Here is a 27,743-nt window from a genome sequence, read left to right on the forward strand (position 1 = left end):
TTGGATAGAACTACAAATACATTATATGAAATATACTAGAAATGTGAGAGGAAAACATTAAATTTAGCCAGGATTTAAATGGCATTGAGGCTGCGTAGATAAGCTACTCGGGTAGTGTTTTTTCCTCTCTCTCTCTGAGCCCTTTCATTTCCTGATGTATCTCAAAAGGAAAAGCTCTGAGACAAACATAAAAGCTGTCCTTATTATGTTTTTAGGCTATTTGAATCCAAAGGGGGGAAATCTAGGAGAGCAGGCACTTGATCATAAGTTCCTTGAATGAGGAGTAACATTTTATCACTTTACATCCCCAAGGCAACTTGTGCAGTACTCATCAATTATTTATTGACAGACTGAAAGACTGATGCTTTTCAAGACTGCTTTTATTTCTATTTTACTCTGTTGAAAAACAGTTCAGATCATTAAATCTGTAAAGTCAGATGTATCTCTGAATGCTCTGTAGATATACATTTTATAATGGAGAATATGGGCTTTCCAGGTGTCTCAGTGGTAAAGAATCTTCCTGCCAATGCAGGAGACACGGGTTTGATCCCTGGGTCAGCAAGATTCCCTGGAGAAGGAAATGGCAACCCACTCCAGTGTTTTAGCCTGGAAAATCCCATGGACAGAGGAGCCTAGCCTGGTTGGAGAATTTTCAGCATTATTTTGCTAGTGTGTGAGATAAGTGCAATTGTACAGTAGTTTGAACATTCTTTGGCATTGCCTTTCTTTGGGAATGTAATAAAAACTGACCTTTTCCAGTCCTGTGTCCACTGCTGAGCTTTCCAAATTTGTTGGCATATTGAGTGCAGCACTTTTACAGCATCATATTTTAGGATTTGAAATAGCTCAACTGGAATTTCATCACATCCACTAGCTTCCTCCTTGGAAGAAAAGCTATGACCAACCTAGACAGCCTATTAAAAAGCAGAGACATTACTTTGCCAACAAAGGTCCGTTTAGTCAAAGCTATGGTTTTTCCAGGAGTCATGTATGGATATGGATGTAAGAGTTGGACTATAAAGAAAGCTGAGTGCTGAAGAACTGATGCTTTTGAACTGTGGTGTTGGAGAAGACTTTCAAGAGCCCCTTGGACTGCAAGGAGATCCAACCAGTTCATCCTAAAGGAAATCAGTCCTGAATATTCATTGGAAGGACTGATGCTGAAGCTGAAACTCCAATACTTTGGCCACTTGATGAGAAGAACTGACTCATTTGAAAAGACCCTGATGCTGGGAGAGACTGAAGGCAGGAGGAGAAGGGGACAACAGAGGACGAGAACCAACTCAATGGACATGAATTTGAGTAAACTCTGGGATTTGGTAATGTACAGGGAGGCCTGGCATGCTGTCCAGGGGGCTGCAAAGAATCAGACATGACTGAGTGAATTGAACTGAATTGAGGAGCCTGGTGGGTTACAGTCCATGGGGTCACAAAAGAGTCAGACATGACTTAGTGACTAAAAGAAAACAACGAAAGGGAGAATATACAAACATAAATTTCACTCTAGAAAATTTAGAAAATATAGAAATATATGTAGAGAACAATTTTAAAGTCTCTTAATCCCTCCTACTCTGAGATTTAAAGTTTAAATATATTTCCTTCTGGTTCTCTTTACTAACACATATGATAGTATCTTAAAAACAAATTTAATATGTTATATATTCATATTTTCACCTACATATATTTTCCTACACCATTCTTTTAACTTGATTAATAATGTCATGGTTTACATAATCATTCCCCTATGACTGGACATATATTTCAAGTCTGGGCTGTTATAAGTAATATTGTAATGGACATTCTTATATATAAACCATAATCCCCAAATCTCAATCACTTTGTTTCTAATTGTTAAGTAATGTAGAGGGTGTAGTGATGCTCAAGGGATCAAACTGATCACATTTTCTTTATGTGAATTCTTGTTTTCAAATAACCAGCTGGAAAAGTTGGAACAATAATTGCAATGCCACCAAAATACTTACAGATGAGTTACAACAAATAATATATTCATAGCAAGACAAAATTGAAAAGGCCTCTAGTATTATCCATTCACTGCCAAGACTGTAGAAAAACTCCCCCTCCGCCCCCTCCTCCCTGCAAAGTTGTTTTTAAGAACCTAATTTTGGGAGACTCCTTTGGTGGCCCAGTGGGTTAAGGCTTCATGTTCCCAATGCAGGGGGCCTGGGTTCAATCCGTGGTCAGGGAACTAGATCCCACATGCTGCAACTAACAGTTCGCACGCTGCAGCTAAAGACCCTGTATGCCACAGCAAAGACCTGGGGTGCCACAGCTGAGACTTGGCACAGCCAAAAACAAAACAAAATACCTAATTTTCAAGACTGACTGATTTAAGTCTTGAGATAATTCAAAAGTGTATTATAAGCAAAATATACACAAAAGTGTATTGTAAGCAAACATATTATAGGTAGGTACACACAGTGGGAGAAAGGAGAGGGAATAAGTCCTAGCAGTGAGGTAACCCATAGCATCATAGGAGAGCCACTGGTGGTTTGAGAAGGTCTGGTGACTCTTTGAGACCCCACGGATGGTAGCCTGCCAGGCTCCTCTGTCCATGAAATTCCAGGCCAGAATACTGGAGTGAGTAGCTGTTCCCTTCTCCAGGGAATCTTCCTAACCCAGGGACTGAACCCAGGTCTCCCCACATTGCAGGTGGATCCTTCACTGTCTGACCCACCAGGGAAGCCCAGGGAAGTCAAATAGTGTCAATAGTGGGCTTAATGCCTATGGTGCAAATACTCTGAGGGTGGAGTTTATACTTTATACTTTTGTTTCCTCTCTACAACTCAAAACATTCAAGCACTGCTCCTTTTTCTTTCAGCAAAAATAATATGTTAATAATTGAACATAGTCCATAGTCCCTGAATTCTTCCCATCTTCAAATATGGCACTAGCATTTACCTGACTGCTTGAGCCCTGACTTGGGAGTCTTTCCAGCCACTTTGTCCTCACCATATATTCCCCACTACTCCCCACGCAATAAATAAGTCCAGTGATTCTCCCTCCAGAATATTTAGTGAAGCAGTCCATTTATCTTCATAATTACTGTTACTGCTCTAATCCAAGCCACCTTATCTCTTCGGATCATTCCAGGAGACTCCTTTACACATCTTTCTGTTCAAATTTTCTGGCCTTCTGCAAATAAAGACCTTTTAAAAAACACTAATCTGATTGGATCACTGCCCTCCTTAAAATACCTCTATAGCTTCACAGTGCACTTAGATTATAGATTCAATTATTTACACAACCTGCAACTACTGTTTATGATCTGTCCCTGCCTAACTCTCCAGTTTCCTCTTGTATCACTAATTTTGTGATTTGGTCAGACTTTCTTTCATTTTCTTGCATGGATCCAAATCTTGCCTGCCCTAGGTCATGCTGTTCTCTAAGACTGAAATGATTCCCCTACCTTTCCTTAGTTATACCAGCACATTTCTCACTTGAATAGTCCTTGCTGCTGCTAAGTCACTTCAGTCGTGTCCAACTCTGTGCGACCCCATAGACGGCAGCCCACCAGGCTCCCCTGTCTCTGGGATTCTCCAGGCAAGAACATGGGAGTAGGTTGCCATTTCCTTCTCCAATGCATGAAGGTGAAAAGTGAAAGTGAAGTCGCTCAGTAGTGCCTGACTCTTTGTGACCCCATGGACTACAGCCCACCAGGTTTCTCTGTCCATGGGATTTTCCAGGCAAGAGTACTGGAGTGGGGTGCCATTGCCTTCTCAGCTTTCCTTAAATCCACAAAGTCAAAGTTTTTGCAACACTCACAAAACACTGATTATTTTTTTGTTATAGCACAAGCATAAGACACATGATTAAAGCTTTAAGTATTCTATCCATTTATATTGCCAAAGTATATAAATTAAAGGTATTAGATATGAAGATTTTTAAGATTTTTTCCCTTTATATTATTCTTTTATGGCTCTTGTTATATATCTTCATGTACAATCACAATTTGTAATGACATTTATGTTTCAGTGTCTATGTATTTATTTAATGTTTGTCTTTCCTACCAGGTTGAAGGCTCCATAAAGCTTTCAACTTTTTCCTACCAGGCTGAAAGCTCCAAAAAGCTTTCTGCTTTTTTTTTCTTAAATCATTGATCCCCAAGCACTTTGCAATTACCTAAAATATAGTGATCCCTCAACAAATATGTATAAAATGAATAAGTGACCAAGAAACAGTCAATATTTCAAAAGAATATCCAGTGACAAGGTAGGCAATTAATTAATCATAGATTAATTAATTTATAGGTTTATTATCTATTTGCAGATAGAGTATTTACTAAGTTTGTCAATGACCAAGTGCTCAATAAACTGAATAAATTAATGAATATATGGATGAATTTTTATTAGGTATCAAAATAGAATATGATTAAATTCTGATGAAAGGGAGAGAACCATACCAAAGCAACCAGGTAAATAACCTGCTGCTACACTTTTCTCTAAAAGTAGTTTGGAAGAGAAAGTATGCTTTCCATCGTTAATGGTTGAATCGTGCATTATGTCATTTGATTCTCATAAGAAAATTGTGAGATAGAGACTATATCATCTCCATTTGGTGAACAATGAAATTAAGTCCAATGTCTATGATTACTCAGACTGTAGTGGGTCCAGAACTCAGATGCTGAATTTCTAACACTAGAGACTGAGTGAAAACAAGAGCAAGAGAAAATATGAGACAGTTAATGTGATTTTGTTCTAATCTCTTCCTCTGCATCTGTGACAAGGTTAGTTGGACTTTTAATAAACTGATACAGCCCTTCAATAAGAAACAAATAAATACCCAAATATTCCCAAGTCATCCAGGTTAAAAATCTGATTTTGGTCTTAGATGCTATTCCTAATACTTTGGGGATTGGCAAGATTTTATTTTTCTTTCCAGCCATATATCAAAATATACTCTGAGCTACATTTGCCTCTTTTTTTTTAAACTAATGAGAAAAGGCTCTCAAGAAAACTGCCTTGGTACAGAAAAACTACTCATACACCAGCCACAATACTGGCTTTTTTCCATATAACCTAATATGGCTAAGAAAATGTATGACTGGAACAGAGTGAGGATTGCCAAATTTAACAACTTTTTAGTAAGAACACTGCCACAGAGTCCTCTGTTTAGACATAGAGTAATTGCCATTCAGATGCGAGTACTTATCCATTCACATCAACAAAACTGTAAAGACTTCTACACAGTAACAAAAACCAGATACCTGCCCGCCTTGCCCACTCACAGGAGAGATGGATAAATAAAAGTTGCCCAAGAAGGCTCTCAGTGATACTACATTGAATATGTTGCCCTTCTTGGGTTATAAGGGCTGAGTGACTGAGTATACCCAATTAAGATTCTGTAGGAGGGCCTCTGAGTTTGTGTAAAATCAAATAGCTTCACACAGAAGAAAGGATGAAAGAAAATTTACCATTTCCTGTCATGGATTTATCATTATCTTCTGCAAACAACATCTCTGACCAACATTTCTGCTTCTTACTCCTGGTACTCAGGTATAGATATCAACACTATCTTAACTTCACCCTTTCTCTCATCACAAATACAATGCATATGCGTGTGTGTGCTCCATCGTGTCTGACTCTTAGGGACCCCATGGACTGAAGCCTGCTAGGCTCCTTGGTCCATGGGAGTCTCCAAGCAAGAATACTGGAATGGGTTGCTATTTCCTCTGCAAGAGATCTTCCCAACCTAGGGACTGAACCCATGTCTCTTATGTCTTCTGGACTGGCAGGTGGATTCTTTACCAGCTTACCAGCTAAGCCATCGGGGAAGTGCACAAATATAATGAATAGCCATCAGATCTGAGAATTCTCCTTGGGCTGTTTCAGCCACGAGGGCTTCCTTGTTTCCATCCCACTACTGTTTTCTCTGTTCATAAACTTTTGTGCCTGGGCTTCTCCAGCTGTCATCTGACCAGGCACTGCAGTTTCTTTGGCTGTTTTGAGGCATGAGAAATGTTTTCAAGTTAGACAGATCTGGATCTGCACTTCAGAGCTGCCACTTATTTGCTGGATGACTTTTGCGGACTGTTTTAATTTCTCTGTAAAGATGGAAAGCATCTCTTTTGCACGGTCGTTGTGGGAACTAAATGAGCTATCACATGGCAGTATGACGCCCGACATGAAGGAAACGCTCAGTTAGTGTCGGCAAGCTCCCATGTTCTGCATCTGTTCTCTTCCTAATCTCAGGGCCTTCTGCACACTCCTGCTGGAGGCTTTTGCCTAACTACCTGTGCAGAAATTCAAAGGGAAAAACATACCATTGACCTCGGAAATTTGCCTTGGTCATTGAGGAAGGGAGTGCTGCCTAAAAATTCAGTCTGACCCAAGTTAAAGAAAAACTAACATCAACATTTTTGTTGTGACTTAGAGCTACTAAGAAAGAGCATAAGCCCAGGGCAGATGGCTGTTTTGTTTTATGTAAATTGAACACTTTGATCATTTTTGTTTCTGTAACAGGTGAACAAATCCCTACCCCCAAGTTGCTTGGGAGAGAATTAGGCAAAGAGCTAAAAAGCTGATTTTTTTCCCCGCAGCCATTCCAGTCTCAGGTAACTTTTCATTTGCCCTCTTCCTCCTTAGGCCCCATGGCCACCATGTCTAACATTTTGTTTTAAACTGTGATCCAGTCTGGGCTGTACCATGATGTTCTTCTAACACTTCAAACCTTTTACCAAAGTCTATTAAACAGCATAGTTTTGTGGGAATCAGGAAAAAAGGAGTTTTTCCATGCCTAGGGTGAAGCCGAGAGAGATAGGGAGGGGTGGAAAATTCTAAGAGGATGACAGAAATTTGGAGCAGGAGGTGACAGGAAAACATAGGCATTCCCAGCACTCTCTTTCGTGGGGATTCCTAGAAATACGGAGATTGAGGCCCCAATAACCCAGGGAGAGCTTTGTAATTTCCAGGTTACATACTTATGAACAATGAATCAACAATATAAAAAAGGTTATGATTAGTTTAAATAATTTAGACAACTGTCGCTGTGTAATGGAAAGTACTGGCTAGATGTTAAATGACCTCAATTTTAGGTTCTGGTGACACTGCTAACTGGTCATGGGACTTTGGGCAAGTCACGAACTCTGCAGACCTCAAGTTCCTCAAGGGTAAAAGGATGAAGGGTGTGTTGGAAGAGCTCTGCTATTTACGGATTAGACGAGCCACAGTATTCAGGAAGGCTTCCCAGGTGGCACGGTGGTAAACAATCCATCTGCCAGTGTAGGAGATGCAATAGCTGCGGGTTTGATCCCTGGGTTGGGAAGATCCTTTGGAGTAGGAAACGGCAATCTGCTCCAGTATTATCTTTTGGAAAAATTCCATGGACAGAGGAGCTTGGCAGGCTATGGTTCATGGAGGTACAAAGAGCTGAACACAACTGAACAACTCAGCACACACACACACACACATACACACAGTACTCAGGAGAGGCTTCACAGAGAAGACTGGCTCTCAGGGAAGAGTTAAGATTCAGGATAACTAGAAAAAAAAAGGAGTGAGGATATTTCACTCTTGCTCAGGAACAAAGCAAAGCCATTTGAGCAGAAACGCACAAGTTAAATTCATGAGTGAGCGCATTCAAAAGTATGGCTGGGAGTGTTGGGGAAGCATGCTGTATTGATTAGGTCCTTGGATATCCATTTCACACTTTATTCTTGGAACAGTCAGTAGGAATTAGGGTTTTTAAATATAAATGATAGTTTGGAAAGATTCACAATCAGTGTCTAGAATGAGATGAGTCAGGGAGGAAATAAGTTTGGTGATTCTTGAAATCTTAATTAAAATGGTGACAATGAAACTTTAGATGAAAAGATAATCAGTGAAGAATCTAGAAATGATGCATTTATTTCTCTCCAACCTGTCCTATCGCCTCTGGTTAGTCTGTGGAGTTATCCTTTCTCAGATACAACACTTAATTCTAATCCTTGGGTCTAAGAATTGAGCTATTAATGATTCATAAATCATTTGGAAGATTTATCTACAGAAGTGCCAAGATCATTTTTTTGGATAAGTATAAAATGACTTTGGGCTATTTTGCAAATAGAGGTCTTTTCTTTAATTGTATGATTGAATATAATTTTATAAATTGTATAGACCAATAATCCACTCCAAATGACTTCAGTAAAAAAACAAATCTCCATATTATTCTGAAAGAATACACATATTATACACACAGAAAACTTAGGCCTGCCTCTACCTTATAAGGTTTTCCACGGTGGCTCAGGTGTCTCAGATGGTAAAGAATCTGCCTATAATTGAGGAAACCCAGGTTTCGTCCCTGGTTTGGGTAGATTGCCCCAGAGAAAGGAATGGAGCCCACTTCAGTATTATTGCCTGGAGAATTCCATGGATAGAGGAGCCTGGTGTGCTATAGTCCATGGGTCACAAAGAGTTGGGCACGACTGAGTGACTAACACTACCTTATAAAGATTTAGTTCCTGCTTCTCACGTTTTTCTTGAAATCCAGCTAAAAGTAAGAGATTGTCTCAGAAAGAATGAGAACTTTCACCCTGAGGAAGGCCTACAACATAGGAAACCTTGATCCTCCCAATCACCTTTCTCTTTTCTTTGACACGGGAAGGTTATTGCCACCTGGGCACAATTTGAGACCTAGCTCTTGGGGTTTGATGCTTATCTAGAACAAAATACCACCCTAGTAGTCCTCAAGATGTAGTCCCCAGACCAGCAGCATCAGTATAATATAGAAATTTACTCAAAATTGTGAAACTTTGGCGCCCCTCCCCACACCTACTGAATTAGAGACGGGGAAAGGGGCATGGCAAACTGTGTTTTACAAGTTCCCCAGATGATTCCAGTGTTAAAGTTTGAGACTCACTATGTTAAAGTATTAGAGCAGATGCCCTTAGCAATAAAAATGGTTAGCAATAATTCATGGGGTGGGGGTGGAAATAATATAAATAAGACTTACTCAGTTGGTAAATAAGAATCCACTTGCAATGTGGGAGACCTGGGTCCCATCCCTGGGTTGGGAAGATCCCTTGGAGAAGGGAAGTGCTGGCTACCCACTCCAGTATTCTGGTCTGGAGAATTCCATGAACTTGTATAGTCCATGGGGTTGAAAAAAGTAGGACACGGCTGAACGACTTTCACTTTCTACAAATCTGAAAGTTAGGCTATGAAATTATCTTTACACAGAGAAAGAAAGTGAAGTTGCTCAGTCATATCTGACTCTTTGGGACCCCATGGATTGTAGCCTACCATGCTTCTCCATCCATGGGATTTTCCAGGCAAGAGTACTGGAGTGGGTTGCCATTTCCTTCTCCAGGGGATCTTCCTGACCCAGGGATCAAACCTGGGTCTCCTGCATTGTACGCAGACACTTTACAGAGAGAACAATACTAATTTCTCTCCCTCTTTAATACTTAGACATTTTATAGCAATTTAAAGACCGTAAACTACCTTAGTTACTTTTTCTTTTTTGGCCGCACCACATGGTATGTGGGATCTTAATCTCCAGACCAAGGATCAAACCCACACCCACTGCAGGGCAAGCACAGTGTTTTAACCACTGGATCACAAGAGAAGTTCCCTTAATTACTCATTAAAATAAATGGTTTGAAAGAAGGAATCCAAAATTAACTGTCTACTGGCATTAGCGAAGCTTAACTGGGTACATAGCATCCTCTTAACAACCCTATGAAGTAGAATGAAACAGAGTCCAAGAATGGAATGAAGTCCAAGCCTACCAGAATGTATGACCCCATTCATTTTCTATTAAACTTTCTGTCATCTTATAAATATTAGTTGTCTTGCCTTTTTCCCATCTCCCAGTCCCTGCTTTATCTCAGTTTTGATGCTTTGACATGGCAGTTTCAGGCCAAATAATAGAAGAACCTCTTCAAATTATGGGTAGTAAACACTTGGAAAACATTACTTGCAGTGCTGGTGCCAGGCTAAAAATGCATATAGGTTCAAGAAGAGTTTAGAGATATTACCGGATAATAGACTTGAAAGGGCCTCTGAAAGAAACGAAAGAAAAAGAAGGCTTGAGGATAACAGTAAGTTCTAGAGGATGTACAGGTTTCATAATATAACATAAATTCCAACAATAGTCCCTTCTTGCCATTATCTCAGACATCCGGCTATAGAACTTGAATTTGACCAAGTGAGATATATCTTAGATTCTGATATCTGTAATAGTCTAATGACTTGAGTGTCAAATATTATCTTCACTTTTTTATTGAGAAGTTATCATTACAGTGGAAAGTGGAAAAAGCAGAAGATGATACGTATATACCATTCAGGCAACTGGAAAGAAATTTATGTTTACCATATGCTAAGTGTGTGTCTTTGGAAGGAAAGTTATGACCAACCTAGATAGCATATTCAAAAGCAGAGACATTACTTTGCCAACAAAGGTCCGTCTAGTCAAGGCTATGGTTTTTCCAGTGGTCATGCATGGATGTGAGAGTTGGACTGTGAAGAAAGCTGAGCACTGAAGAATTGATGCTTTTGAACTGTGGTGTTGGAGAAGACTCTTGAGAGTCCCTTGGACTACAAGGAGATCCAACCAGTCCATTCTGAAGGAGATCAGGCCTGGGATTTCTTTGGAAGGAATGATGCTAAAGCTGAAACTCCAGTACTTTGGCCACCTCATGCGAAGAGTTGACTCATTGGAAAAGGCTCTGATGCTGGGAGGGATTGGGGGCAGGAGGAGAAGGGGACGACAGAGGATGAGATGGCTGGATGGCATCACTGACTCGATGAATGTGAGTTTGAGTGAACTCCGGGAGTTGGTGATGGACAGGGAGGCCTGGCGTGCTGCAGTTCATGGGGTCGCAAAGAGTCGGACACGACTGAGCGACTGAAGTGAACTGACTGAAGTGTGTGTCAAATGCCATACATCTCTCTTTTAATGTTTCAGATAAACCCACAAGGAGAGTGTTTTTTCTCTCTACTTGTAGATGAGAAAGCACAGGCTTGAGAGGTTAAGGAACTTGCCAAGCATCAGATAGAGGTGGAAGAGTTGGAACTAGAATGCACATCTTAATCTAGCTCCTTCCCACCGCTCCAAAGGGAAACATTCAAGAAGAAGAAGAAGAAAAAAAAAAAAAAAGAATTAAAGAAAGAAAGAAAAGGTTGTTCAGTTACCCAGTTATTTCATTCACTGTTGTTTGAACAGAAGCAATTGATGTCTTAAATCAATCTGATCAACTGCACAAGAACTGGTTGTTTGGATTTTTTTTATAAAGGTTTGATTGAAAGCCAGTTATTTCAGTGGCCATATGTAGACCTGGACTTAATAAATGATCACCTTTGAGTCCCCCAGCTGGAAGAGCACGAAAGAAGCCGGAGGCAAGTCAATGGCAAATCGCCACCCCAAACAAATTGCGGCATGTAAGCTCCGAAACTTGAATTACCCTTTAAGGATTAAGGTTCAGGACTGTGAAAAATTAAAAATGTTGCCTAGCCTAGGAAATAGCATATGAATCAAAAATATCATTACTAAGCTTAACTGCACTCCTAATCTTCCACTTTCATGACATCTACTCTGTTTTGTTATTCTTAATGGACCAAATCCCCTTTCTGGTAATGTTCTGGAAATTCTATTTTTGTGGTAATTTAAAAAGTCATATGGCATGTTCTTTACATTTGGTTTATGTAGGAGTTAAGACCACTTCAAACATACTTTTCTTTTTTAGTCTGATGGCTATTTAATATTGTGTCATTCACTGGTTGAAATAAAAGTAGGTTAATCTGCAAAAATACATGAACACTCAAAAAAGACTGAATTGTATCTTTAGAAATGATTTTTTTTTTTTCAAAGTCAGACATCAAAGGCTGCATAGTGCAGAAAGTTTATTTTGAGAGGCTTCAGTCAAAACAGTTTGGAAACTATGAAATGAGTCATTTTTTCTTAAAGAAACTTAACTTTGTCTATTCCCACTGCATTCTTGGTTTGGTAGGAGACATCTTTATTCCACAGGATTTTAAAAGCATGTTTAAGATTCCATAGGTTTAGTATTACATCACTAATGGTTTCTAATGAGATCCAGGCAATAGCAAGAGGGGAGAAAAGAACAGCACAAAAACGGAATTCTACAACATCAAGTACCATGTGAAACATGGAAAAGTCCATGCTTTATCTATGGCTGAAGCCATCTGGCAAAAGGAAAAAAAAGGGTGTTGGGGAGGATTCACATTCTATCAACCAGATGCAGATGACAAGATACCTAATGTTCGACAATTTGGAATCAGTCATCTAAACGGCTGAATTTTTTACTTTTCAAGCAGATGTGTGCTGCCCTGTAAAATCTGTGAAACATGCAAAAATCTCTTCTGTATTCATTCTATTGAGTGCTGGCTGTTGCTGTTTAGTCTCCAAGTCGTGTTCAACTCCTTGTGACCTCATGGACTGCAGCCTGCCAGGCTCCTCTGTTCATGGGATTTCCCAGGTAAGAATACTGGAATGGATTGCCATTTCCTTTTCCAGGGGATCTTCCTGACCAGGGATCGAACCCACGTCTCCTTTACCACTGAGCCATCTGGGAAGCATATTGAGTGCTTAAGTCTTTAGTTATTTGTTTGATTTTGTCCTCATAAACACCTTTTATGTAAGTATTATACCAATGGTACTTTTAAGATGATGTCAGGGTGTACATAAGAAGATAATATGAAAACCAAACCTTCCCCATGCCAAGCAACTCTGGCATTTCAAGGAACATAGACGAGGGGACAGTAGGGGTTGATAGGATGACCCACAGAGATTAGTAAATGATAATGGATAAATGAGATAAATGGAGACTTTCTAGAATTTTTGCTTAAGGGCTCCAAAGTTAAACTTTCCAATCTACAGATGGGTATGATAATAGCCACTAACAACAGTTTCTATCGAAGGGCGGGGCTGTGTTCCCTCCCTGTTATTTGACCTGAGGCCAAACTATGGTGGAGGTAATGAAGATAACGGTGACCTCCTTCAGAAGGTCCCATGCACACACTGCTGCACTCAGTGCCCCCAACCCTGCAGCAGACCGCCACGACCCACGCCTCTGCAGAGACTCCTGGACACTCCCCAGAAAGTCTGGGTCAGTCTCTTGTGGGGTCCCTGCTCCTTTCTCCTGGGTCCTGGTACACACAAGGTTCTGTTTGTGCCCTCCAAGAGCCTATTTCCCAGTCCTGGGTAAGTTCTGGCAGCTCTGTGGTGGGGTTAATGGCGACCTCGTCCAAGAGGGCTTATGCCATATCCAGGCCTGCTGCACCCAGAGCCCCTGGCCCTGTGGCAGTCCACTGCTGACCCGTGCCTCCACAGGAGACACTCAGATACAGTTCTGTCTCAGTCTCTGTGGGATCTCTGGGCTGAAACTAGGCTGCATCTCTGAAGGTGCACTCCTAATCCTTTCCTCAGGATTCAGGTCTTTGGAACACGTTAATACAGTTCTCCAGGAATTCCATTCAGTCACGTATCACATGCTCGAAGCTTAAATGATGAAAAATGTCTTTAAAAAGCAGAGACATTACTTTGTCAACAAAGGCCTGTCTAGTCAAAGCTATGGGTTTTCCAGTAGTTATATATGGATGTAAGAGTTGGACTATAAAGAAAGCTGAGTGCCGAAGAACTGATGCTTTTGAACTGTGGTGTTGGAGAAGACTCTTGAGAGTCCCTTGGACTGCAAGGAGATCCAACCAGTCCATCCTAAAGGAAATCAGTCCTGAATATTCATTGGAAGCACTGATGTTGAAGCTGAAACTCCAATACTTTGGCCACCTGATGCAAAGAACTAACTCCTTAGAAAAGACCCTAATGCTGGGAAAGATTAAAAGCGGGAGGAAAAGGGGATGACAGAGGATGAGATGATTGGATGACATCACTGACTCAATGGACATGAGTTTGAGTAAACTCTGGGAGTTGGTGATGGACAGGGAGGCCTGGCGTGCTGCAGTCCATGGTGTCGCAAAAAGCCAGACACAACTGAGCAACTGAACTGAACTGAACTGAACACCAGTTTATAACTTTATAGTGTCAAAACTCTCTGTCACAATCACATTTGAGCTTTATCACAGGCCTGTTACACAGGAAGTTTTCTAAAAACCTATCCAACAATTTCATCTCAAAGCAACTCAACAATTATTGACCTGAGTCTGGAGGGTCCATATGTAAAGTACTGTACTAGTCATAGTGGAGAGGGAGCAAAGCAAAGGTCAATGAAGGCCCAGTTTTTGTCTTCAAAGAATTTAAACAGGGAGACAGACACAACCAAGTATAGAAAGCTGAGTATAAAAAATACAATAGGGACTCTCCTGGTGGTCCAGTGGTTAAGAATCTGCCTTCCAATGCAGGGGACTTGGGCTCAGTCTCTGGAAGAAGAACTAAGATCCCACATGCAGCAGGGCAACTAAGTCCATGTGTCACAACTAAGACCCAAAGCAGCCAAATAAATAAATGAATACATTTCAAAATTTTATATTAAAAATTAAAAAATAAAAATGCAATAAAACATACCTAATTCTCTTCAAATGAAGTAGCGCAAGTTGCTTTAAGATCTGGAAAGGAAGTTTGAAAAGGTGATGATAAAAGGCACTGTTTTAGAAAGTCAAAATACTTTTATACAAGAAGGTGTCCATGTCACAGATTATTTATAGTGTTAGCTTTCACTCATATGACAATTATTCAACACTGACAGCATTCCAGGAGTGTGTTAGTCAGTGTCTTTCTTTAAAAAATTATAACATTAAATTTTGTCAAATTTCTTATGAAAATCACCACAATATGACATTCAACTCAAGAATATAATCTCAGTCAGTCTACTACATGCCTTATTTATACCATGTTGGGCAACACATTTGACAAGTGAATCGATCAAATGTATGTCTTGTTCAGACGCATGATTCTAGAAATTCCAGAAAGTCTCTCTTCATTCAATTTACCCAGTATCATTCACCAAATAAACTGATTGTCAGAACAAAGCAAGGAAGTATAACATTTTCCCACATACCGAGGAAATGAGGCAAACCTCATTTTAAGTCCAGACATTTCAACAGTAAAAGGTAGCTACTGGCATCTCATTAAATACAAAATTCTAAAACTGAACATTTCTGATTTCCCTACTATGTATAACTTTAACTTAGCAAGCAGTACTGTACCTGAAACAAGATAGAGTTGCCCAAGGATTGACACCATCTTCAGCATCATCATCATCTTTTTGGTGAAAAGTCACAAAATTGTCAGTTGTTTTGTTAGTCTCTACTATTTTATTAACAGGGCTCCCCTGGTATCTCAGCTGGTAAAGATTCTGCGTGCAATGCAGGAGACCTGGGTTCGATCCCAGGTTTGGGACGATCCCCTGGAGAAGGGAAAGGCTACCCACTGCAGTATTCTCACCTGGAGAATTCCATGGACTGCATTGTCCATGGGGTCACAAAGAGTTGGACACCACTGAGCGGCTTTCACTTTCACTCTCATTTTGTTAGTAGTTTAGGACTTTCCCCTACAAGTGTCTGGCCAGTAGAATTTGATGTGCTGAAGTTTACCCATTTTTATAAGAATTATATGCTAAATCTTTGAAGGACACAAGGAAAGATGGATGGCTAGACAGATAGACAGACTGGGGTTATAACTGTTGTTTTCACTATAGATATCTTTAGACATTACCTGACTCTCTATTATAAAACATAGGGAAATTTGTTTCCTTAACACCATGTTTTACACTTCCTTCCCTATTTTAAAATAATATCATTATTATTTTTTAGTTACTAAGGTTTACAACATTTACATTTTAAATCATAATAGTAACAGTTGTTTAGCCTTAGTTTTATATTTAATTATAAATATAATCTAAGATTAATATAAAACAACATGTTACATTATAAGCCTTCTTTTAAATAATGGCAATGCTCACATATATTTTAAAGTTGAAACTTCTACCATATCCCACCACCCCCTGCTTCCTCCCACCTTACCTTCCAGGAAAAAAAAATTGGGCAAAATTGCAAAGTAACACATTTTTTTTAAAATTAGGCAACCATGGACATCTAGTGCCTACAGGGAATCTCATTTTAAATTATGTGAATCACTAAATGTGCAAGAGAGTTGAACTATAAAGAAAGCTGAGCACCAAAGAATTGTTACTTTTGAACTGTGGTGTTGGAGAAGACTCTTGAGAGTACCTTGGACTGCAAGGAGGTCAAACCAGTCAATCCTAAAGGCAATCAGTTCTGAATATTCATTGGAAGGACTGAGAATGAAGCTGAAGCTCCAATACTTTCGCCACCTGATGTGAAGAACCGACTCATTTGAAAAGACCCTCATGCTGGGAAAGACTGAAGGCAGGAGAAGAAGGGGACGACAGAGGAGGAGCTGGTTGGATGGCATCACTAATTTGATGGACATGAGTTTGAGCAAGCTCCAGGTAATGGACAGGGAAGCCTGGCATGCTGAAGGCCATGGGTTTGCAAAGAGTCAAACACGACTGAGCAACTGAACTGAAAGGTGTAAGGTAGAGCTTCAGATCGTTTAAACATTTCTAGTGGATAATACAGCCAAAAAGTCTTCCAGTAGCCAGATGCTTTTTCTCTATCTTGTGTACTATTTTGTATATACTTTATACTGTAACTTTTCTTTCAATACTCTGTATATCACACAAAAGTATGTAAATAGGATCATCCAACATCTAGACTTTCTATATATCTTTCAGCAATCTTTTAGGCCCAGAAGTATTTTACCTGGAAGACTAAATGTGCTCTATTTATTTTTACCTGTGTCAGATTTCTCTTACATTTTACTGATCTTCCTTTAAAAAACAGAACTATTTTCTTATAGAAACCAATAGACTTTGGAGTAACATGGTTTAAAGGGCAGCTCCTCTATTCATAGTTTTCAGATTACTGTCCATCTGTGCTGTGCTATGCTAAGTCTCAGTCATGTCTCACTCTGTGATCCTAGGGCCTATAGCCCGCCAGGCTCCTCTGTCCATGGGATTCTCCAGGCAAGAAAACTGGAGTGGGTTGCCATGCCCTCCTCCAGAGGGTCTTCCCGACCCAGGGAACCTGCGTCTCTTACGTCTCCTGCATTGGCAGGAGGGTTCTTTACCACTAGTGCTAACTGGGAAGTCCCACTGTCCATCTACACAGGGTCAAAATCATCAGATCAGTCAGTTTAATCTCACTACAGTGTAGACAGACTACCCAACTACTCTCATCAATATGGACTGAAGTTACACTTAGACTATGGCTTAGAAGTTTCTGGTTATTATATATGTAAAGAGACATGACTCAAAGTTCCCTTTTTAGATTCAAATTCTCCTGAAAATCAAAACTGAACTGGGTAGAAGGCTGAAAAATAAGCACGTTAACAAAATTATAAGACCACGTCTGATTTTCACGAGACCCATTATTTCAGTTCCTGTTATCTTTTCAGGTATATTTTCATGGCTCTCTTAATCCTTTCTTTAAAACTTGGAAGATGATTAGAGAAACAGAAACTTTTATTTGGGGGGATTATTAGTGTTCCACAATTCTTTCCATTGGGCAATAAAGACTGGCCACTGGTGGCAGAGGGATATTCAAGCGGCAGTTAACTAGAGCATGCAGAACTATGGGATGCCATGTCTGGGAGGTGCCACAAAGAGGCTGGTCAATTTTCACAACCTTGGTTGACAGTTCTCTACTATGAGGTCTGACTCTCTTCACTTATGAAATTAAAGCTATTTTTCCTTTTCCATCTCTACAGGGACTTTATGATTAAAAAATAATACATATGATTAAAACAATGTATTTTATGCGCAGTTATTGTGAGGCTCTACAGTGATTTTACAACGGCTTCTTAGCTGTTGACTGAACTTTCCAAAACTTTATAGAGATGATTCCAACACGACTGGACTGGATCGAGGTTCTGAGGGTATGCGAGTACTTTTGTTAAGGAGTCTTGAGTATTCCAAACGCTAAGGGTGTGGATCTCCCTTGCGCTTCACTACACCAACTCAAAACAGCACGTTTATAGTGAGTGTTTACTATCGCACTAGATACAGTGCGAGGAGCGCTGAGAATAAAGCTATGAACGTGAGAGACAGTGTCCCAGTGCTCTTGAGTGTGACGTCTATTAGGGGAATGAAAATCAAATATCACAATGCAGTGTGATAACCTTGCTGTAGAGAAAGAATCGCGCATTGTCAGAGCACAGAGAAGGCAATCAGCCAAACAGGAGTCTGTTAAGCTTTCCTAAGGAAGTGACATCTAAGCTGAGACTTCAGGTAGCGGAGTAAGAGGGTGTGGAATGGCATGGAGAATCTTTTTTAATCTCCCAGAGAGAGCCATTTGTGCCTCAAGTATATTCTCCACGCTAGGGCCTTGGTTCTTTCTCCTGGGCCTCACCTGGGGTCACTCTTCCGTCTGGTCAGATTCCCTGTCCTCGGTTCCTCTTGCTTTGTGCAGTATCAGAAGAGCTTACAGAGGAGAGAGGGGAAGAAGACATACGTCTAGAATTTAGATCTGGACCTACTGCCTTTCCTTTCAAAGAAAGGCCCTCTTTAGAGTGGTCAGTTCAGACTTTCTCCAGTGACTGAACATGGTTAAAATCTCTACCACATACTCCTGGCATCCAGTCTCCTGTCTTTTTCCTCCTGAAGTTTTCCATTCCAAACAAACAAAAATGGTGGCATGTGGACTACTGCCATCAGTTGGTGGCTTGGTTTTGATCTTGGAGAGTGCTATAGACACCAGCCTCAGACTGCATCCAGGGGCTTCCTGGAGCGTGGCTGCCATCTGTCCTGCTTCCGTGGTGACCCACAGAAGCTCTGGCACACTGGTGGGTCATCCAGTTACATTTTCCAGAGAGAAGTGATAATTGCAAGATTTACTGAGCAGAGAAATATGACCCATTAAAATCAACCTAAAAATAATTTTTGCTCTGAAAAAGAAAATCTAATTACCTTGGTCTTCACTATGAAAAATTGGGTTCATCTGGGTATAGAGACATGGACCCTTCCTTTGAAGTAGATCGTACATTCCAAAATATCTCTGGCAGAGCCTGGGGTCTGCTTCTGATTAGATAATTGACATAAACCTTCCTCCAATAAACACTGAACCCTTCAAAAACAGAGGAACCCAAGAATAAAATACATCTATGTTTTGAGCAGAAAGCTTTCTGTGATAATTGGTTATCAGAAAGCAGTTTACTTTTCCTTTTATCAACCAGCATTAAGACTTAAGACACAAAAAGTATACTGCATGAAATTCTAGCTGAAACTTCAAACCAGTCTTCGATCTATTTTAGATGGTATCAGGTTTATCATTGACCTTAAGGTAGTACTTCCGTATTTACAGTGTTCCATCCTTATCCCACAAAACTAAATTCATTGCTAATAACTTCTAGTTAAAAAATAAGTAAGTACTAGGAATACAAAGGAGTACATCAAGGCTGTATATTGTCACCCTGCTTATTTAACTTATATGCAGAGTACATCATGAGAAATGCTGGACTGGAAGAAGCACAAGCTGGAATCAAGATTGCTGGGAGAAATATCAATAACCTCAGATATGCAGATGACACCACCCTTATGGCAGAAAGTGAAGAGGAACTAAAAAGCCTCTTGAAAGTGAAAGAGGAGAGTGAAAAAGTTGGCTTGAAGCTCAACATTGAGAAAACTAAGATCATGGCATCCGGTCCCATCACTTCATGGAAAATAGATGGGGAAACAGTGGAAACAGTGTCAGACTTCATTTTTGGGGGCTCCAAAATCACTGCAGATGGTGATTGCAGCCATGAAATTAAAAGACACTTACTCCTTGGAAGGAAGGTTATGACCAACCTAGACAGCATATTCAAAAGCAGAGATATTACTTTGCCAGCAAAGGTCCATCTAGTCAAGGCTATGGTTTTTCCAGTAGTCATGTATGGATGTGAGAGTTGGACTGTGAAGAAAGCTGAATGCTGAAAAATTGATGCTTTTGAACTGTGGTGTTGGAGAAGACTCTTGAGAGTCCCTTGGACTGCAAGGAGATTCAACCGGTCCATTCTAAAGGAGATCAGTCCTGGGATTTCTTTGGAAGGAATGATGCTAAAGCTGAAACTCCAGTACTTAGGCCACCTCATGCGAAGAGATGACTCATTGGAAAAGACTCTGATGCTGGGAGGGATTGGGGGCAGGAGGAGAAGGGGATGACAGAGGACGAGATGGCTGGATGGCATCACCCACTCGATGCACATGAGTTTGGGTGAACTCTGGGAGTTGGTGATGGACAGGGAGGCCTGGCGTGCTGCGATTCATGGGGTCGAAAAGAGCTGGACACGACTGAGCGACTGAATTAAGGAATCCAGCACAGCTAACACTGCTGTATGATATATATCGATAGGAAGTTGAGACAGGAAATCCTGTAAGTTCTCATCACAAAGAGAAATTGTTTGTCCCTTTATTCTTTTCTTCTTTCTGTTTTATCTATAAGAAAAGATGAATGTTAGCTCAACTTATTGTGGTAATCATTTCACAATCTACATATGAAAATCAAACCTTCATGCTGTATGCCTTAAACTTATACAGGGAGGTAAGTCACTTATACTTCAATAATATCTTGTGGCTAATAAAAATTTTGACAAGTAAAGCACTGTATTCACCTCAGAATATTTGGGTGTTCACACTCAAAATATCTTAAGTGTGTGTGTGTGTGCTAAGTCACTTTCAGTCGTGTCTGACTCTTTGCGACCCTATGGACTGTAGCCTGCCAGGGGCCTCTGTCCATGGGATTTTCCAGGCAAGAGTACTGGAGTGGGTTACCATTCCCTTCTCCAGGGGATCTTCCCAACCCAGAGATCAAACCTGTGTCTCTTATGTCTCCTGCACTGGCCAGTGGGTTCTTTATCACTAGGGCCACCTGGGAAGCCCAGTTTAAGTACACCATGAAAAAAACAACAACACAAAACAACTTGTGTGTGTGTGACTTGCCTCCTCCTACAAAAGTTGTGATATATATATATATATATATATATATGCTGCTAAGTCACTAATATACATATATTACTAATATATGTATATAAATATATACTAATATACGTATATATATGGATCAAACTTGAAAACAGTTAACTAAGAAAAGGGGGAAAAGGGAAAACTCTGTGGTTTCATTAAGAAGAGGTTATATCTCAGTGAGTGGAAGGTTACTCTGAGGAAAACTATTGTTTGAAAATTCCTATCTTGCTGCCACACACCTGTGACTTTTCAGGCAAATCCTATATGGGGAAATAAAAAACAATATCCTCTGTCTTGAAAGACTTCTTATATAATGGAGTGAGTAAGAGAATTCCTGCCTCACTCAGCTTTCTAAGTACTTTGTGCAAACTGATTTCTACCTTCCCATATGGTTTTTCCATTTAGCTTTTGTATACTTCATGAAAGGAAACAATAACTTTGTTCTGTCCTCAACATGCTGTACTTTGTGAAGATAATCTTTTAGAAGAAACGTAGTTTTTTCTAAAACGTTCAGTTCCATGTGAGTTTGTCTCTGAAAAGTGTGGGGGAGTGTCAATAAACAACACTCAGGTTCTTGCCTGTAAGAAGGTCAGGTTTTAGAAGACGACTGTGGTTGCTATGAATTATTTCTTGTTTTAAAAAGTCTTTCCTACATGAATAAGATCTGTGGGTTGTACCAAAGTTGATTTCTTGGGTTTTGATGGTGTACTGTGGTGTACTGTAGTGATAGGAGAAGGCACTGGCACCCCACTCCAGTACTCTTGCCTGGAAAATCCCATGGATGGAGGAGCCTGGTAGGCTGCAGTCAATGGGGTTGCGAAGAGTTGGACACGACTGAGCAACATCACTTTCGCTTTTCACTTTCATGCATTGGAGAAAGAAATGGCAACCCACTCCAGTGTTCTTGCCTGGAGAATCCCAGAGACTGGGGAGTCTGGTGGGCTGCCGTCTATGGGGTCACATAGAGTCGGACACGACTGAAGCGACTCAGCAGCAGCAGTAACTGTAGTTATATAAGATATTACCACTGGGGAAAACGGAGTGAAGGGTTCTTAAGGACCTCTGTGTACTATTTTTGTAACTTCCTGCAAATCTATAATTATTTCAAAATAGAAAGTTAAAAAATGAAAATAAATGTCAGTGGTCAAAAAGCACAAACAAAGAAAATAGCCCTTTCTGAAGGTACGTGTCTGTTGAGACTATAACTGTTTGTTAAATGGAACTCTTCCTTGGACATAGTCCTGTAGACAGCAAGCTTGTCTACCTTACACTCCTCCTAAGGTACTCTCTTGACAGTTTTGACCGTACATAAGACTAGTGATAAAAAATGAAAATAAAAATAAAACCCAAACAATCACCATTTCCTAACAAATGTAAACAGCAGTTCACTGCTCTGGTTATAACATTAACTTTCTCTACAATAATCCAGCTCAATGAATCCACACCTCTAATAGCCACTGCTTCAAAAACAACAGATAAATGATTATTTTTAAAACCAGGAAGAAAACAGATTTCATCAGGGATTTCATCATTAATTTCATTGTTCTACCATCTGATTCAGTAAAACCTCACCTACTAAAGCCATGGGATTGTCAATGAAATGTGACCTGCACTGGAACCAATGAAATTGTCTTTACTTGTATTTGGCAGAAAACATTGATCATATAATCAATGCCCAAAGTGTCCTTACTCTCTAAACTTTACCTATTAATTTGGAGATTCCAAAAGTCTTCTAAAATGCCAGTTCAGTCAAAGCAGTAACATAAACATAAATCTTCCAAACTCCTTGAACCCACTCCAGTATTCTTGCTTGGAGAATACCCACAGACAAAGGGGCCTGGTGGGCTACAGTCCATGGGGTCACAAAGAGTTGGACAGAACTGAGCAGCTAAGCACAGCACATACAAAACAGCCCACAGCTAGCTTAAAATGGCTGAATAGCTACTGTTCAGGAATGGTTTTGTTGCTGTGAATGTACACCTGATCTAAGAAAGCTATCCTAAACTTATTTATTTTTGAAATTTATTGATTATTAATTTGGCTGCCTTGGGTCTTAGTTGCAGCATGCAGGGTCTTTGGTTGCTCGAACTTAGTAGTGTGGCTTGTGGGCTTAGTTGCTTCCAGGGTATGTGGCGTCTTAGTTCCCCGACCAGGGATCAAACCTATGTCCTCTGCATTGCAAGATGGATTCCTAACCACTGGACCATCAGGAAAGTCCCCTAAACTCTTTCAAATATTTTGGAGTAGCCTTTAAAATGCAAACTAAATATAATTAGTCAAGTTCCACTTTCTCTAGCATATGAAAATTACTAACTAGAAAATGCAAGAACTCCAATAAAAGGTTGTTAATTGATAAGCTGTGAGATTCTTAGTCTGAAGGTGATGGCAGGATCCTTCTGTTCCTCAACCTCATCTAGTTTTTCTGGAAACACAGTTGCTGGTTTGATATACACATATAACCAGATGCTGTTACACTTGACTTGATATAACATTTTGCTTTATTTTAAAACTCTATAGTCTATATTTGTGCATATAAGCTCTTGCACCTTTCCAGAAAAATAAAATATTAGGACTGAAGGAAGATTGCAACCAGAAGGAAAGTACCTAACTGAACTAAATTACCAAACTCTTAGCTAGGCTTGGAGAAAAACAGAAAGCAATGGGCAAAACTAGTGTTCTAGATTTGGTCAAGAAAAGACTAGATGGATTCACAACTCAATGACCCTGGTTAACGTAACTGCAATTAAAAGGAAGATTCTTAAGAAACTGATATTCACAAAAGGAATATACACCAGTTGACTTTTTAATAGACTTTTTTAGAGGAAAGATATTTTTAAATGCTTTATTTGATAAAAACAATCTTTTGAGACTGTCATATATTAATAGTGTTAAGTATTCGGGCTTCTCAAGTAACTCATATGGTAAAGAATCTGCCTGCAATGCAGGAGACCCAAGTTCGATCCTTGGGTTGGGAAGATCTCTTGGAGAAGAGAATGGCTACCTACTCCAGTATTCTTGCCTGGATAGTTCCATGGACAGAGGAGCCTGGTGGGCTGCAGTCCATAGGGTTTCAAAGAGTTGGACATGACTGAAGAGGCTGAACATGCACGCACACACAAGTGACTAATACACATTTGATCTCTACTTTCATTATTTCCATGCATTTGGTTCAAACATCAGATTTCTCAGTCCAACTGGTTCAGTAAAGTTGTTCAGCTTAGTCAAAACCCTAGACCCTGACAGCTTCTAGAAGTTAAAACTCTGGGACTGGGATTTCATAGTCCTATACATTCCCTCAACCTTATAAAACCATAAGAAAATCATTAGTTTGGTCACTCCTCCAGAACAATGACTAGGGTACAACACTGATGACCCAGCAGGAGCTGGTGCAGATCAGAGCAGCTGATTGGAGGAACACTGCTGGTGATTGTGAAGAACCAGGAGAAGCTGAGAGAAACACACAGCGGGATGCAGGGCTCAGCTCCATGAAGAAGGGAGAGAAGGAAGGTGGGTAGTAGGAATAATTTTTGATTAGAGAGAAGTTCTGAGAAAGTCAGGCAAGGACTTCCCTGGCAGTCCAGTGGTTAAGACTTCACCTTCCAATGCAGGGGATCTGGGTTCAATCCCTGGACAGAGAGCTAAGATCCCACCTGCTTTATGGCCAAAAAACCAAAACATAAAGCAGAAACAATATTATAACAAATTCAATAAAGACTTTAAAAATGGTCCTTCCCCCACCTCCAGTCTTAAAAAAGAAGTCAGTCAAGACCTAGGGTAGTCCTCAAAACCAAGTTGCCCACCAGAGGAGTCCCACATCTCCCAGGAACAAGCCTACTTTAATATTGCTGGCAAGGTTCCATGGGATCTGTGGTTTCAGCAAGAACACAGACTTTAAAGTGCAGCTGCTGAGGCATCGAGCAATTATACCCCCAACAGCTGAAGGGCTGAGAGGCCATTCAATAGCTGCTGCTGTGGACTCAACTTGACCTTTCGTTACTCCTCTACGTTCACCTTTCACTGTCATCAGGTCAGTGAATTCTCCAGAAAGTCTTACAATAATGTCTGTATTGTTGTGCTTTAATATAAATATCTCCATATGACATATTTTTATCTCTGTCTTACTCCTGCTTGATCTTTAAGGCCCAGATGAAACCCCATCTCCTCCAAGTAGTCTTATTAGATCACGATGACTTCCATTTAAACTCTTTCTCCTGCTCTGGCTGGATCTGACTCCTGCCTTCTATCATTTCCGTTCAGTTCAGTTGCTCAGTCATGTCCAACTCTTTGCAACCCCATGAATCGCAGCACGCCAGGCCTCCCTGTCCATCACTAACTCCCGGAGTTCACTCAGACTCACATCCATCAAGTCAGTGATGCCATCCAGCCATCTCATCCTCGGTCATCCCCTTCTCCTCCTGCCCTCAATCCCTCCAAGCATCAGAGTCCTTTCCAATGAGTCAACTCTTCGCATGAGGTGGCCAAAGTACTGGAGTTTCAGCTTTAGCATCATTCCTTCCAAAGAAATCCCAGGACTGATCTCCTTCAGAATGGACTGGTTGGATCTCCTTGCAGTCCAAGGGACTCTCAAGAGTCTTCTCCAACACCACAGTTCAAAAGCATCAATTCTTCAGTGCTCAGCTTTCTTCACAGTCCAATTCTCACATCCACACATAACCACTGGAAAAACCGTAGCCTTGACTAGATGGACCTTTGTTGGCAAAGTAATGTCTCTGCTTTTGAATGTGCTATCTAGGTTGGTCATAATTTTTCTTCCAAGGAGTAAGCGTCTTTTAATTTCATGGCTGCAATCACCATCTGCAGTGATTTTGGAGCCCAAAATAATAAAGTCTGACACTGTTTCCACAGTTTCCCCATCTATTTCCCATGAAGTGATGGGACCGGATGGCATGATCTTCGTTTCTGAATGCTGAGCTTTAAGCCAACTTTTTCACTCTCCTCTTTCACTTTCATCAAGAGGCTTTTTAGTTCCTCTCCACTTTCTGCCATAAGGGTGGTGTCATCTGCATATCTGAGGTTATTGATATTTCTCCCGGCAATCTTGATTCCAGCTTTTAACTACATACTATTTTATCCTGTTCTCTATGGTTATATGTCTGATCATGTAGCTTTCATCTATCCAGTTTCTAACAATCTCAAAGTCCCTGACTTTGCCCTTCTCTGTAATCATCTTAGGGTTCACCACAGTGTGACAAGAAATACGGTTAATTGAAAGTAATTACCATTCTTGGAAAGACAATTCTAAATGTAGAATTTAAATCTTATAAGTAAATTTCAGGTTAGTATCAGCCACATCAAAGTCCCAAACCCACCCATCTTATTCCCTAAAGAGGTCTCAAGTCTAAGCCTCCTGAAACTAATTAGAATTACTATTTCCTTACAAAACAGGATGGCACCATTGACTAAGTATACTAAATGACGAAGAGCAATCATAAGCAATGGTTGCTCTGCGTTGAGGGGATGCAGCTGGATATTGCTTTTTTTAAAAACATTTTATTTGGCTATATTGAATTTTAGCTGTGGCATATTCATTGTGTCATGTGGGATCTTTTGTTGCAGCACATGGGCTTTCTAGTTGTGGCATGCTGGCTTAGTTGCCCTGTGGCATGTAGGATCTCAGTTCCCCATCCAGGGATCAAACCTGCATCCCTGCACTGCACGGTGGACTCTTAACCACTGGACTGCCAGGCAAATCCTCAGATACTGCTCTTGAGGGCCACAAAAGTGAGGCCAGGTAGCTTACCAAGTCATCCTAAACACACCAGTGAAAGGGGCAAAATTTGTGCTCAAAGCCCTCTCTCAGAATCTGGCAAGCAGTGAGGTAGGTCAGGATCAGGAGAGTTGGTACTTGATCACCAGATTCATGTTCTGGCTGTGTGCTGCATCACTTCAGTCATGTCCAACTATTCGTGACTCCATGGACTGTAGCCCACCAGGCTCCTCTGTCCATGGGATTCTTCAGGCAAGAGTACTGGAGCGGGTTGCCATTTCCTTCTCCAGGGACCTTTCCGACCCAGGGATCAAACCTATGTCTCTGGTGTCTCCTGCGCTGGCAGGCGGGTACTTTTCCACTAGTCCCACCTGGGAAGCCCTTCATTTACTGGAGTTACACCTGTTTACAGAGGATGACACAGTCCAGGCAGAAAGACAGAGCATGAAGGGCTTGGCTAAGGTTGCCAGTAGGAGTCAACAAGTCTAGTGAGTTCAAAAGATTCAGAAGGGAGAAGTCTGTTGAGGAAAGAGCTTGGGTGTGAACAGAAGCTGCTTCTCACTTAGCTTATTTGTTTTTTTCCAACAGTAGATCTTTAAAGATTTACCATTCACTCAAATCCTTATTCGTTCATTCCCTTGTTCATATTCCTGAGCATATGACAGGAGAATGCTGGGACTAGGGACACAGACATAGGCATGAACTTCTAGTGTTTCAGAAGACTCTGAAGTAAAACAGTATTAAATCTTGGTGAGCTAAGGGCTAAAAAGAAGGGACAGATATTATGCAGGAGTAAAGGTGGCCTGTAGAGTTTTAGCACTCCTAGTAAACAACCCCTTCACAAGCCTCTACTGATCGCTAAGTTGGCTTGGAAAAGAAGCCCCAGAATTCTGCATGTTCCTGGAAAGAAATCCCTCCCTTCTCAGCAACTGTCCCAGACTTGCTATCACAGTCTGTGCATGAGACTATCAGGACTGACTGCAATGTGCGCTACATTCTGCAAGGCTCCCAAGACTGTCAGATCCTCCTACGTTACCCATAATCCAAGTCCAACTGACTCTATGCATCTCCTGTTCTGAT

At 40.6% G+C, this 27,743-nt stretch overlaps 1 protein-coding gene across 10 annotated transcripts in view; it reads right to left on the bottom strand.

Moving 5' to 3' along the window:
• Positions 1-27,743, bottom strand: part of CALD1 (caldesmon 1) — a 232,720-nt gene that overhangs the window by 145,387 nt on the left and 59,590 nt on the right. For 8 of the 10 annotated variants that reach the window (XR_001917943.1, XM_018046901.1, XM_018046904.1 and 5 more), the window contains one exon: positions 14,479-14,519. The exons of 1 other annotated variant lie outside the window; for it this stretch is intronic. The gene's annotated coding sequence lies outside the window, so the exon portion shown is untranslated. Of the gene's footprint in view, positions 1-9,973; positions 9,998-14,478; positions 14,520-27,743 lie in introns of all 10 variants that reach the window. One more of the 10 variants, XM_018046902.1, reaches the window with a different exon arrangement.

This window comes from Capra hircus, chromosome 4, assembly GCF_001704415.2.
Source record: "Capra hircus breed San Clemente chromosome 4, ASM170441v1, whole genome shotgun sequence".
Taxonomy (NCBI): domain Eukaryota; kingdom Metazoa; phylum Chordata; class Mammalia; order Artiodactyla; family Bovidae; genus Capra; species Capra hircus.